Source organism: Lissotriton helveticus, chromosome 1_1 (genome assembly GCF_964261635.1).
Source record: "Lissotriton helveticus chromosome 1_1, aLisHel1.1, whole genome shotgun sequence".
NCBI classification, from domain to species: Eukaryota; Metazoa; Chordata; class Amphibia; order Caudata; family Salamandridae; genus Lissotriton; species Lissotriton helveticus.
The window spans coordinates 1,671,714,280-1,671,726,804 of record NC_136057.1 but is presented as its reverse complement, the minus strand read 5'-3'; the positions used below and the strand labels follow the sequence as shown (position 1 = coordinate 1,671,726,804).

The 12,525-nt window shown below is 46.5% G+C and overlaps 1 long non-coding RNA gene across 1 annotated transcript in view; it reads right to left on the bottom strand.

Moving 5' to 3' along the window:
* Window positions 1–10,942, bottom strand: part of LOC144773907 (uncharacterized) — a 137,464-nt gene extending 126,522 nt beyond the window's left edge. Inside the window, exon 1 of the long non-coding RNA XR_013600074.1 lies at window positions 10,633–10,942. This is a non-coding gene — a long non-coding RNA (uncharacterized LOC144773907). The remainder of the gene's footprint in view (window positions 1–10,632) is intronic.
* Between the last annotated feature and the right edge of the window lie 1,583 nt (window positions 10,943–12,525).

The window sequence follows — 12,525 nt, the reverse complement described above, 5'->3', positions numbered from 1 at the left end:
CAACTGCTCTGTCAAGATAAACCAAAAATGAAAAGGTTCAAGTTGCATGTGCAAAGTTGTATTGGGGGAGTGTGTCACATGTGACACTGTAGCCCAGAGACTCATGTCATGTCAGCACCAGAAAAAAATTAAAACCCAGGAGACCGGGCAGAGTTGAAGGGACATTTGTGTGCCTCCAACCGGGTTGGATAGGATTTGTTTTATCTCCACTGGAAAATGTATAACATTTGAGGGATTACGCGTGACATTGGCTGCTGTGCAGTGCGCCATCAGACCAATGGAGGGGCCAGGAATATAACCCCCACTTTAAGCTATAACCCAAATAGCACAGGGCAAGCATTTGTTCCTGGCAGTCATTTAAGGCAGTTGCTCTACCTAAAGAAATTATGAAATGTCCTTCCTTTCCTCCATTCTGCTTCCAGTTTTCCCCTCATTCTAGTCCTTCCTTGCCTCAAATATATATTTTTCATTTGTCTTTTTTCCTTACTTCCTTCTGCTTTTTTATCCATCCATCCTTCATTCTTTTTTACCTTATCCATCCATCTATCTATCATTCCTTTTCATACTTCTATCTTTTTTATCCATTATTGAATTTATCCATCCATCCATATTTCTTTAAATCCATCCATCTCTTAATCCAACCATCCTTCTACCCATTCATTATTACCCTCTAGCCATCCAGCCATCCTCCGTCCCCTCTTTCTGTCCAGCAGTTTGTCCTTTTCATACATTCGTAGATCCCTCCCTCCAGTCATCCTTCCTTCTGCCGTGCTTTCTTTTCCCTATTTTTAATCCATCCCTCTTCTTTAAATCCACCTATTCTTCTTATCAACCATCTCTATCCATCCATTCGCCCATCTATGTATCCATCCATCACTCCTCTTGCACCCCCTTGTTTCCATGTCCTCCTGCTTCATTTGCCCGCACACCCCATTGGGTTGGCACCTTTCCCAGAGAGGAATACCGGCCCTCTGCTCATGGTTTATGGTTCTGCAGCGGCCTGTACACGAGTCTTTCTTAAGTAGACCTTGAAATTATATTCCTTTCTAACATTTCTGTCTTTGTTTACTTTCATTAACTGTCAGGGCTCATCACGGCCATTGTGGAACACATTTTAAAGTGTTTTCTTCTAACATGTACTGTTTAAAGCAGAAAAATACCAACTTCAGGTGAGTTTTCTCATTTTTGTACCGGCAAAGGCATTCAAATAGTGGTCATGGCGTATAAAAAGGCCCAGGTGGCAACCCTACCAGCCCATCGCACACGCATACAATCTTCTTCAGCCTGATTGGAGAACACCAGTCTCCGATCCCAGTCAAAAGAGCTAAAAACATAAGTGTAAATGTTTTATTTCATTGAGAATTTTGTATTTATTTTATGTGTTTTTATATAGCGCGGACTTTACCCGAAGGTGTCAGAGCGCCTCACAATAGGAACAGTAATGATACATGAGGAGAAAATTACAAGTGAGCATGTTACAAAAGCAAACGTTTACGTTACATGAGGCAATAGAGCAGAGGTCTTCAATCTGTGGGGCGCGACCCCCAGGGGGGTCGTGGAGTCCTGGGAAGGGGGTCGCAGATTCTGTTGGAGCGTGCAGCAGTTCCTGGCGTCAGGCTGATTGAGGCTGGGTGATCACGGCGGAGGCCTAATTCACGCCTCATTAACAAGTAAAGGTCTTCTGAAGACCTGTGAAGTACTCGGGTGTGCCTTTCTGTGTGTCCCGAAGCTGTTTCAGCCGGGCTCACTTACACGTGCTGGGGAGTGGGGGTGGGGGGGTCTGGGGGAGGAGGCTGTAGCCCTTTGAGTTCAATCAATGGACTTAGCTGTGGGGTTTATTTTTATTTTTAACGTTTTATATAGCGCTAGCTTAACCCGTAGGTATCAGAGCGCTTTACAAACACACATAGTAAACAGCAGAAGGACATTACAGTCATTGGTTCAAGTCCCACGAGCCCTCATACCTGGCGCCTGTGCAGGAGAAATGTGCCTGAGACTGTTCTTCACGGTGAGGTGTTTATACAGCCTGTCTGCTCCCCCCCCCCCCCCCCCGCCCCCCAAGCAGGGAAGCACAGAGATGCCCTCTCATGAGAGAGGAAGAAGAAGGAAGAAGACGCAGTGAGATACTGACCCCACCCCTATGAGAGAGGCACAGAAAAGGTGGGTGGATGAAGGATGAATGTATGTGTGGATGGAAGGATGAAGGATGGGTGGATGGATGGATGGAAGGATGGATGAAGGATGGATGGGTGGATGTAAGGATGAATAGATGGATGTGTGAAAAGGTGGGTGGATGAATGATGAGTGGATGGATGTAAAGATGAAAGGGTGGATGGATGAAGGATGGATGGATGTGTGAAAAGGTGGGTGGATGAATGATGGGTGAATGGATGGATGAAAGGGTGGCTGGATGAAGGATGGATGTATGGATGGATGTGTGAAAAGGTGGGGGATGAATGATGGGTGGATGGATGGATGGATGGATGAAAGGGTAGGTGGATGGATGAAGGATGGATGGATGGATGGAAGGACAAAAAGGTAGATGGATGAAGGATGGATGTATGGGTGGATAAAAGGTTACATGGATGAATGATGGATGCATGGATGGATGTGTGAAAAGGTGGGGGGATGAATGATGGGTGGATGGATGGATGAAAGGGTGGGTGGATGAAGGATCGATGTATGGATGAAAGGGTGGATGGATGTATGGATGGAATATTGAAAGGGTGGATGGATGAAGGATGGATAGGTGAAATGGTGGATGGATGTATGGATGAAGGGTTAAAGGGTGGATGGATGAAGGATGGATGTATGGATGGATGGGTAAAAGGTTGCATGGATGAATGATGGATGGATGTGTGAAAAGGTGGGTGGATGAATAGATGGGTGGATAGGTAAAGGATGGACGTATGGATGGAAGGAGGAAAGGGTGGATGGATGAAGGATGGATTGATGTGTGAAAATGTGGGTGGATGAATGATGGATGGATGGATGTGATGAGGTCTAACAGGCGCATTTATGGTTGTCGATAGTTGTTGATGATGAGGAGTACCAGTTTCTAGAATCTTTTGTCGTAAGGGGGTCTTTACGCCTAAAAAGGTTTTACAAGGGGGTCTCGGCATCAAAAAGTTTGAAGACCTCTGCAATAGAGTGAGCATGTTACAAAAGCAAACGTTTACGTTACATGAGGCAATAGTGACAATTGTACATGTATCAAGACCAAGCAAAATACAAGAGGTAGCAAACGATATTTACAAGAGGAAAAAGTGACGTGTGCATGTTACAAAAGCGTGCAAAGTACAAGTAGAGGTATAATACAGCAATAAATGGCAGACACTCAAAACACAAGAACAAACGTGACGTTACATGAGGCAATGGTGGCAACTGTGCATGTATCAAAAGCAAACAAAATACAAGCTGCTCAAGTGGGGTTGCTTAAGCGCCCCTGCATCAGACACTGCACGCACTGGAAGGCCTGCGGCGTGTGGAATCTTTTTTCCATGAACCCTGGGTTAACCAGTGACCGACAATAAAACAGAGACAGAAAAATACGCATTCATTGCCCTACGTAACCTCCGCCAGGGTCTGGGGTTTGAGTTATAACCGCCATGAATTCGAGTTTCCTTCCAAACACGGGGCTATAAATACCCGTTCGGGTGACTCGGGGCTGCAGAGGGAGCAACTGCGAGTTGTAGCAGTCGACGGGGCCTGCTACGCATTCCCCACATTCCGCGGCCCGGACCCAGCTGCAACGCTACCCGGGGAGGGAGGACGCAGCCCGCCCCTCCCCCACCCGGCGCACATGTGCTTCAAATTAGCACGGCCCCCACGCGCCCAATAAATGAAGCCGCGGAGCTGTCCTCTGCCCCGCCTTTCATCTGCTCCGGTTTCGCGCCTGTGTGGGTGCGTGGACAATAATTCGGGGGTAAAAAAAACGGTAAACCTTTTATTCAAGATGTGTATAAAAAAAAAAAAACGGGTTCCTCTTCGAACTTAGAGACCAGAGTGTCCGCGATGTATTTGTGCTACTGGTCCAGTGAAGTGGCGGATGCTTGCCCCTCCCTCCACACAAATGAGGAAAAACTGAAAGGCTTGAGGGCGCAAATACAAGGATGCTGTGGAGCTGTGGATAGACAGGTCCACAGAAGAGCACACAATAACACAAAACAAGATGCAGGGACCACTGCTGCACTATACCCTGGCCACTGGAATAATGCACGCAAGGAAGGAGCAAATTATGCGAGGGGCTGACTAAATTATGCATTAATAAATGGAAAATTATGCTGCATAATCCTAAACATTTTGCCGTTGTATCCCTACATTAGTTTGTCATTTTTACTCATACTAAATTGGTCTTGGCAAAGGTTTCGCCTCATTAGTACCAGTTTAACGCGCAAATACCACAATAAGCAACTAAGAGGCGTCTAGTCACCTTTACCAAAGGCCTTCCACTGCCTGGCAACACGTGTTGCTACGTTTTTAGTAACTTTTGATGGGGTGACCTAGAAACTATTTTTTTTGTAAAATCAGCAAAATATGAAGCAGATGAAGGGATATATGGCAAATGCAGCAAATCCATAATAATGTGGATAACACCATGGCTACAGAATCGCATAATTAAGTGGAAATGGCTATTTTGCATTGTGCACCCATCAGTGCACTGCACTAACACCACTCAGTGGTGCTGAAGCAATTTTCAGCATGGGGTGGGGGTGTGGCCATCAATGTTACATTACTGAAGTCCTAGGGATTCTGAAAAGTCCGAGCATTATCAGTGAGCCTAGCAAATGAATCACGCCCATTTAGCAGAAGCGATAAAGGGTGTGGCATGTACCTGCTGGTGGAGCGCAGCACATCTTGCAAACATATTACTAGATCATGGCGTGGTAGTGCACGGTCATTAACAGAAATCAAATTTTCCATTGAAATGGCCACAAAATTTCCATAGAGATGCGGTTTTACTCCTAAAAACATATAGCTCGCAAACGAGAATGCGTGAAATTCGAGTTTCAGCAAAAATAGGTAAATCGCAGATTTCCAAGTAGAGTGAGTGTCTTGATTTGTTTTTATCCTATTAAAATCTTTGTTTCAATCACACTACAAAATGACAAAAAATAGCAGCAGTAGGTTCAGTGGCACAGATATGACTATTGTTTAGTCCCAAAAGAGTCATGGGGCCTATTTGCAGGTCTGGCATAGAAACATTTTAGCTGTGAAGCCCTACCTCATCTTTCAAATACCTCCATAATAAATATTCAGACAGATTTATGTAGGTTTTCGGTCAGCCCCCTTCATCCGTTGGACGATTTCACTGTCAGTCACAATTTGTTCCAGTCACCATACAGTACAGCATGGGTCAATGGGTCAGTCCAATTCATGCACTGGCTGTCGTGCAATGTGAGTGACAGCATTTTGCCTGATGAACTATGCACAGCCACCAGAAATAGGGTATCTATTTTACTAAACTGTCTTTGCAAACATAAGCTTGCCACCTATTGATAGTTCAGGTTGTCTTTTTTTTTTTTTACTTGTGAGCTTTTGATTTGCATCGCTTATGCTGGCAAATTAAAACATAATTAAAACCACAACTCGCTTTCTATGGTTGGATCTACTGCTTTCCAATGGCTGTTCTTACTAGCAGTATGGACAAGGGCTCCATTGCTATACTTGTGCGAGAGAAGTTTCTTACTGCGATTGCGAAGGTGTTGCAGAGTTTGGCAGTCAAACAGAGGCACACAGGTAAACTTCCACTTCCCATGTGAGATTTTCTGCATCAAAGAATAATCAGAGTTGCTGCCTTGGATGGGAGGTTCCATCCTGGTTGAAATGTTTGGAGCTTGTGTTCCAAGAAGGTTGGGCTTACACCACGGACTGCCTGAAGGGCAGAGTGGCTGGAGGAGAAGTGTCTAAGCACAACAGGTAATGGAGGGCTTAAATGTGTGGTGTGCCATTCGAAGGTGTAGGAGTAGTCGGCAGTGGGTGTTCTGGGTCCACTGTAGCCTACACAGATGGAAGGCAGGGGCACCGCTGCACTGCACTAGGCCGGCATAGTATAGTCACATAGCTGGGGGAATCTCGGCCGAGTGCTTCCTAACTTTTTATTTAATACTTTTCATGTTTATTTATTGTTGCCAAATCCAAGCCTTTCTTCTATATAGTGATACAAAAGGGGATGATGGACGGAGCGTTTGAGCAAATCAAACACTCACCCCCAGTCAACGGATCCGGGTTTAATCCATCACCATTCTTTAGCTCACTCCGCCACCCCAGTTCTATATAGTGTCACAAATTGAGTGCTTGGGCAACTTTTTCATCTTAACTGTAGATTCAAACAGAGCAAGATATGTTCATTTTAGTATTTCATAGAAATTAGATTTGGTACGTTGAGTTTAGAGACATAGGGAGGGATTATTTGATGTAGTCACCCCCTTCAACCCAAGTTTAGTGGATTTCTATTTAAACCCCACCAACATTAAAGTAAAATGCCCTTCCGTCAGACTAACCACCCTTTCACTCCTGAGTCAAGTCCCTGCCCGAGGTCTGAAAATCAGCCGTCCCTTTCCTCTGTCGCCCAGCTGGCACCATCCATTCCCAACACACCATCCCAGCAATGCGTGCCTTGTCACCATTCACCAAGCCCCCTAATTCTGCTATAACATGGCCGTGGGACATGTCACAGACGACTCAAAACTTGGCTAAGGTGGACTATATAGTCCCTGCACACAACACATACACACGTGTCAATGTCCTTCTGATGCCGGAGTGCACGCATCAACCAATGTCCTCTGGTACCTCTGTGCATATCACACTCCAGCAGCAACGTCCTACTGCTGCGCCAGTGAAGAACACACAAATGAATCCCCTGCTACTGCTCACACATATGTATCAAACCCACTGCTGCCTCTGTGCATATCACACACACATGAATCAATGCTTTTCTGTTGCCTCTGTACATATAACACACATGAATACCTGCCCAGCTGCTGCCTCTGTACATATCGCACACGGGAATTAATGCCTAGCTGCTGCTTCTCTCCATATCATACACATAATCAATGTCTTTCTGCTGCCTCTGTACATATCACTCACACAAATAAATGCCCAGCTACTGCCTCCGTACATATCACACACATGAATCAGTGCCTCGCTGTTGTCTCTGTACATATCACATACAAGAATCAATGCCAAGCTGCTGCCTTTGTGCATAAACACACACAAGAATCAATGCCCAGCTGCTGCTTCAGTCCATATCCCACACATAAATCATTGCCTTTCTGCTGCCTCTGCACATATCACACACATGAATCAGTGCCTTTCTGCTGCCTCTGTACATATCACACTTATGAATCTGCCTTACTGCTGCCACTGTACATACGACACACATACATCAATACTTTTCTGCTGTCTCAGAACATATCACACGTGAATCAATGCCCAGATGCTGCCTCTGTACATACCACACACAAATGAATGCCGGGGTACCTCTGTCAATATCGTACACACATGAATCAAGCCCAGCTGCTGCCTTTGTACATATCACACACATTAATCAATACCTTTCTGATGTTTGTGCATATCACACTCATGAACCAATTCCCCGCTGATGCCTCTGTACATATCACACACATGAATCAATGCCTTCCTGCTGCCTCTGTACATATCACACATATGAATCAATGCCTTTCTGCTGCCTCTGAACATATGACACACATGAATCAGTGCCTTTCAGCTGCCTCTGAACATACAACACACATGAATGGATGCATTTCTGCTGCATCTGTACACATCACACACATGAACCAATGCCCAGCTGTTGCCGCTGTACAAATCACACATGTGAATCAATGCCCCGCTGCTACCTATGTACATATCACCCAAGAATTAATACCCAGCTGTTACCTCTGCACATATCACACACAGGAATCAATGCCCAGCTGCTACCTCTGCACATATCACACACATGAATCACTGCCTTCAAACTGTCTCTGTACATATCACACACATGAACCAATGCCCAGCTGCTGCCTCTGTACATATCACGCACATGAACCAATGTCCAGCTGCTGCCGCTGCACATATCACACACATGAATCAATGCCGTTCTGCTGTCTCTGTACATATCACACACATGAATCACTGCCCAGCTGCTGCCTCTGTACATATCTCACACATGAACCAATGCCTATCTGCTGCCTCTGTACATATCACACACATGAACCAATGCCCAGCTGCTGCCTCTGTACATATCACGCACATGAACCAATGTCCAGCTGCTGCCGCTGCACATATCACACACATGAATCAATGCCGTTCTGCTGTCTCTGTACATATCTCACACATGAACCAATGCCTAGCTGCTGCCTCTGTACATATCACACACATGAATCAGTGCTTTTCTGCTGCCACTGTACATATCACACATGAATCTGCCTTACTGCTGCCACTGTACATACGACACACATACATCAATACCTTTCTGCTGTCTCAGAACATATCACACGTGAACCAATGCCCAGCTGCTGCCTCTGTACATATCACGCACATGAACCAATGTCCAGCTGCTGCCGCTGCACATATCACACACATGAATCAATGCCGTTCTGCTGTCTCTGTACATATCACACACATGAATCACTGCCCAGCTGCTGCCTCTGTACATATCACACACATAAACCAATGCCCAGCTGCTGCCTCTGTACATATCACGCACATGAACCAATGTCCAGCTGCTGCCGCTGCACATATCACACACATGAATCAATGCCGTTCTGCTGTCTCTGTACATATCACACACATGAATCACTGCCCAGCTGCTGCCTCTGTACATATCTCAAACATGAACCAATGCCCAGCTGCTGCCTCTGTACATATCACGCACATGAACCAATGTCCAGCTGCTGCCGCTGCACATATCACACACATGAATCAATGCCGTTCTGCTGTCTCTGTACATATCACACACATGAATCACTGCCCAGCTGCTGCCTCTGTACATATCTCACACATGAACCAATGCCTCGCTGCTGTCTCTGTACATATCACACACATGAACCAATGCCCAGCTGCTGCCTCTGTGCTAGTTAGACTAATGGACTAACGACATGCTGCTGCGCCCGTGCATATCACACCTTGTAAATATGCACATGAATCAAGCTCTGCTGCCTCTGGGCATGTCATATACTTGCAATAATGCCCTGCCATCTCTGAACATATAAGACGCATGACATTGAACATTGTCTCTCTACTAATCACTCATTCAATGTTCTGCCGTGGTCTCCGTAGGGCACACACATCAACCAAGGCCCCTTTGCTGAACATGTACATGCCACACACATGCCTCTGTACGCCACACAAAACTCAATCCACAGCTGCTGCCTCTACACATACTACACAAATGGACTACTGACATCATGCTACATCACACATGTGAAGCTGCGCCTTGCACAACCTTGTAGGTAATACGCACAACACGACTCAAACCCTGCCCGGCTACCTCTGGAGAGGTCAAACACACAGTTCAATGCCTAGTTGGTGCCTCTGTACATATTTAACGTGAATCGAGGGTTTGCAGTTACATATCTCGCTCACACGAATCAATGTCCTGCTGCTGCCTCTGTACATTTCACCCACGAATCACGGCCCTGCAGCCATACCTGGCCACATCACACATGGGAAGCAATGTCCTAGATCCACCTCAGCTGGTCATATCACACACATGCAACAATGCCCCTGAGCTCTAGCGCACGTGAAGAAACGTACTAGTGTTTCTGCACACAGCACGCATGGCGCAATGCCCTCTTGTTACGCCTGCACATATGTCACACGCTCTGATCAATGAACTATCCATGCCACTTTACATATTACACATGTGCATCACTGCAATGCTGCAGCCTCTCACACACACTGACATGCCCTGCTGCTGCCTCCTTAGATTTCACACACATGACTATGGCCCATCACTGCCTCGTTACATGACACGCATGACCCCCGGATAAATGCATAGCTACCGCCTCTGCACATATTACTAACATGCATCGATGCCATGTGGCTGCTTCTGCGGGTCACACGAATGCACCCGTGCCCTGCACGTGCCACACGCATGCCCCCGTGCCCTGCTGCTGCCCCTGTACATGAGAAACACAAACATAAATGCCTTTGCTGCTCTCGGTGTACATGCTACACGCATGCATCGATGCGCAAAGGATTCTGCACATTTCGAAATGGTGCCTTCTACTGCGCCAGACGTGGGGGTTTAGTGCCCACATAAAAGGTGTTTTCTCTTCGGATACATTTCACCCACACGCATACCAAGGGCTTGCTGATGGGGCTGTCCTCTCCCCACCCACCACTTTCACTTATCAGCCAAACTGCAGCCCTCCCTCCCTCCCGCCCCTGGACTCCGACAGACAGACATTTTGGCAAACAGCCCAGAAGCCCCGTGGACAGAAAGAAAACAAATGTCAACTTTCTCGTGCATCACAGAGAGAAAACACCACAACCTGACTCGTTTGAATTAATGGCGCCACTTCTCCCATGCACAGCCCATGTATAGATAGGATTAAGCTTACACTTTAATAAAACAGCATTTCAATCCTCGAGAAAGGTGTTAAACGGCGTGTCTGTCAAGCCTACCTGCTCGGGAGCGCCTGGCGAAGGGTCTCTGGGCGCTATCCCGGTGCAAGGCTCCAGGGAGACCTCCTTGTCCTCTCTGCTGGGGGAGTCGCTGGCACAGCTCATGGGGTCTGGGTCCAGATCCACTCGCAGGCGCCCCTACCCTTCCGGGGAGCCAGGGATCTCTTCTCTCCCCGTGGGACTCTGATCGGCGGCTCCCAGGGCACCCCTTGCCTCTCCGGTGTGATCTGCTGCACTTCTCTCCCTGAATCTGCCGAGGGCACCCCTGCCTCTCTTGTGATCTGTGCCCGCGGTCGGGTGCGGGCACCCCTGCCCCCCGCCCTGGGATCTGCAGCTCCTGGCAGGGTTCCGTGCCCCTCTGGTGACCCGCACCAGCCTCCCTGGGTGGTAATTGCCCAGCAGTTGAGGCTGTTGACAGCTTCTTGAACCCAGTCCAAAGGCTGGCTTCTCCTCCCTCTCTCTGCAGCTCTCAGGGGCTCGGGCGTTGGATCGGTGCCATGATGGGGACTGCTGCTGGGTCCTCCGGGGAGAAGGGGAGGGCGTGGAACTGGCCGGCACACCGCGCATGCGCGTCCGGAGGCTGGACATGGGGAAGGGGCGCCTTTAAAGTGACAGGACCCTGCCCGCCGCCCGGCCGATCACTTTCCAGCCATGCAGTTACAACCAAGCAGCGGTGCAGCCGCAGCCTCCCCACCCTCGGCTGCCCAGTGCCCCCTGTCCACAAAACAAGACCTGGAGACTGTAAATATGTGATATATACTTGTCCAAGCCGGTAAAATGGAATCATGAGAAAATCTACTATTGTATATATATATAAAATCTACTATTGTATATATATAAAATCTACTATTGTATATATGTATAACTCTAACCACTAGTATATGTAGTAGACCTTTGTACTCACTACCATTCCTATGTGATTCTTAGAGTTTATCCATTTGTATTTCTTCCTTGATTGACTTTACAATTTGTACATTTGCAATTTTTTCTATTTGTATCTCTTCCCTGTGTGACTTTACAACTTGTACATTTGCAATTTTATTTCCGTTTGTATCTTTTATGTAACTCATGCAATCCTAAATCCTTATGTATCGCAACTGGTTCTTTTGTAAAGCGCTCTGACACCTTCGGGTAATGTGTTTGTGCTATAGAAAATCGCATTAAATAAAACAATAAATAAATAAAAGACTGCAAAGAATGAACCCCTGCTGCTTCCAACTCTCCAGGGCTCTTCCCCATCAAAGAAGTATTTCTATATGAGCTAAACAATTCATTTTTTAGCACCGCGTTAAAATACACTGAATAACAACCCATATGAGTTCCAGAGGCAGTTGTGACAAGAAATTCTTTAACTATTGAGAGAACACATTCAAGAGTATTAATTCGATGCAGAATCAAGCTGAGAAGTTTTAAGGCATGGGTAAAGTGGGCGCGGGCCCAGGGCCCCAGCCTTTCAGCCCCCCCTATAGACTCAACTCTGTTCTGTAGAGTCTTGCACTGAATGACCTTTTATTTATTTATTTATTTAATGCGTTTTTATATAGCGTGGACTTTACCCGAAGGGGTCAGAGCGCTTCACAATAGGAACAGTAGTGAAACATGAGGAAAAATTGCAAGTCAGCATGTTACAAAAGCAAACGTTACGTTACATAAGGCAATAGTGACAATTGTGCATGTATCAAGAGCAAACAAAATACAAGAGGCAGCAAACGATACGTTACAAGAGGAGAAAAAGTGACATGTGTGTATGTTACAAAAGCGTACAAAGTAGAAATAGAGGTATAATACTGCACTAAATGGCAGATACTCAAAACACAAGAACAAACGTTACGTTACATGAGGCAATGGTGGCAGTTGGGCATGTATCAAGAGCAAACAAAGTACAAGAGGTAG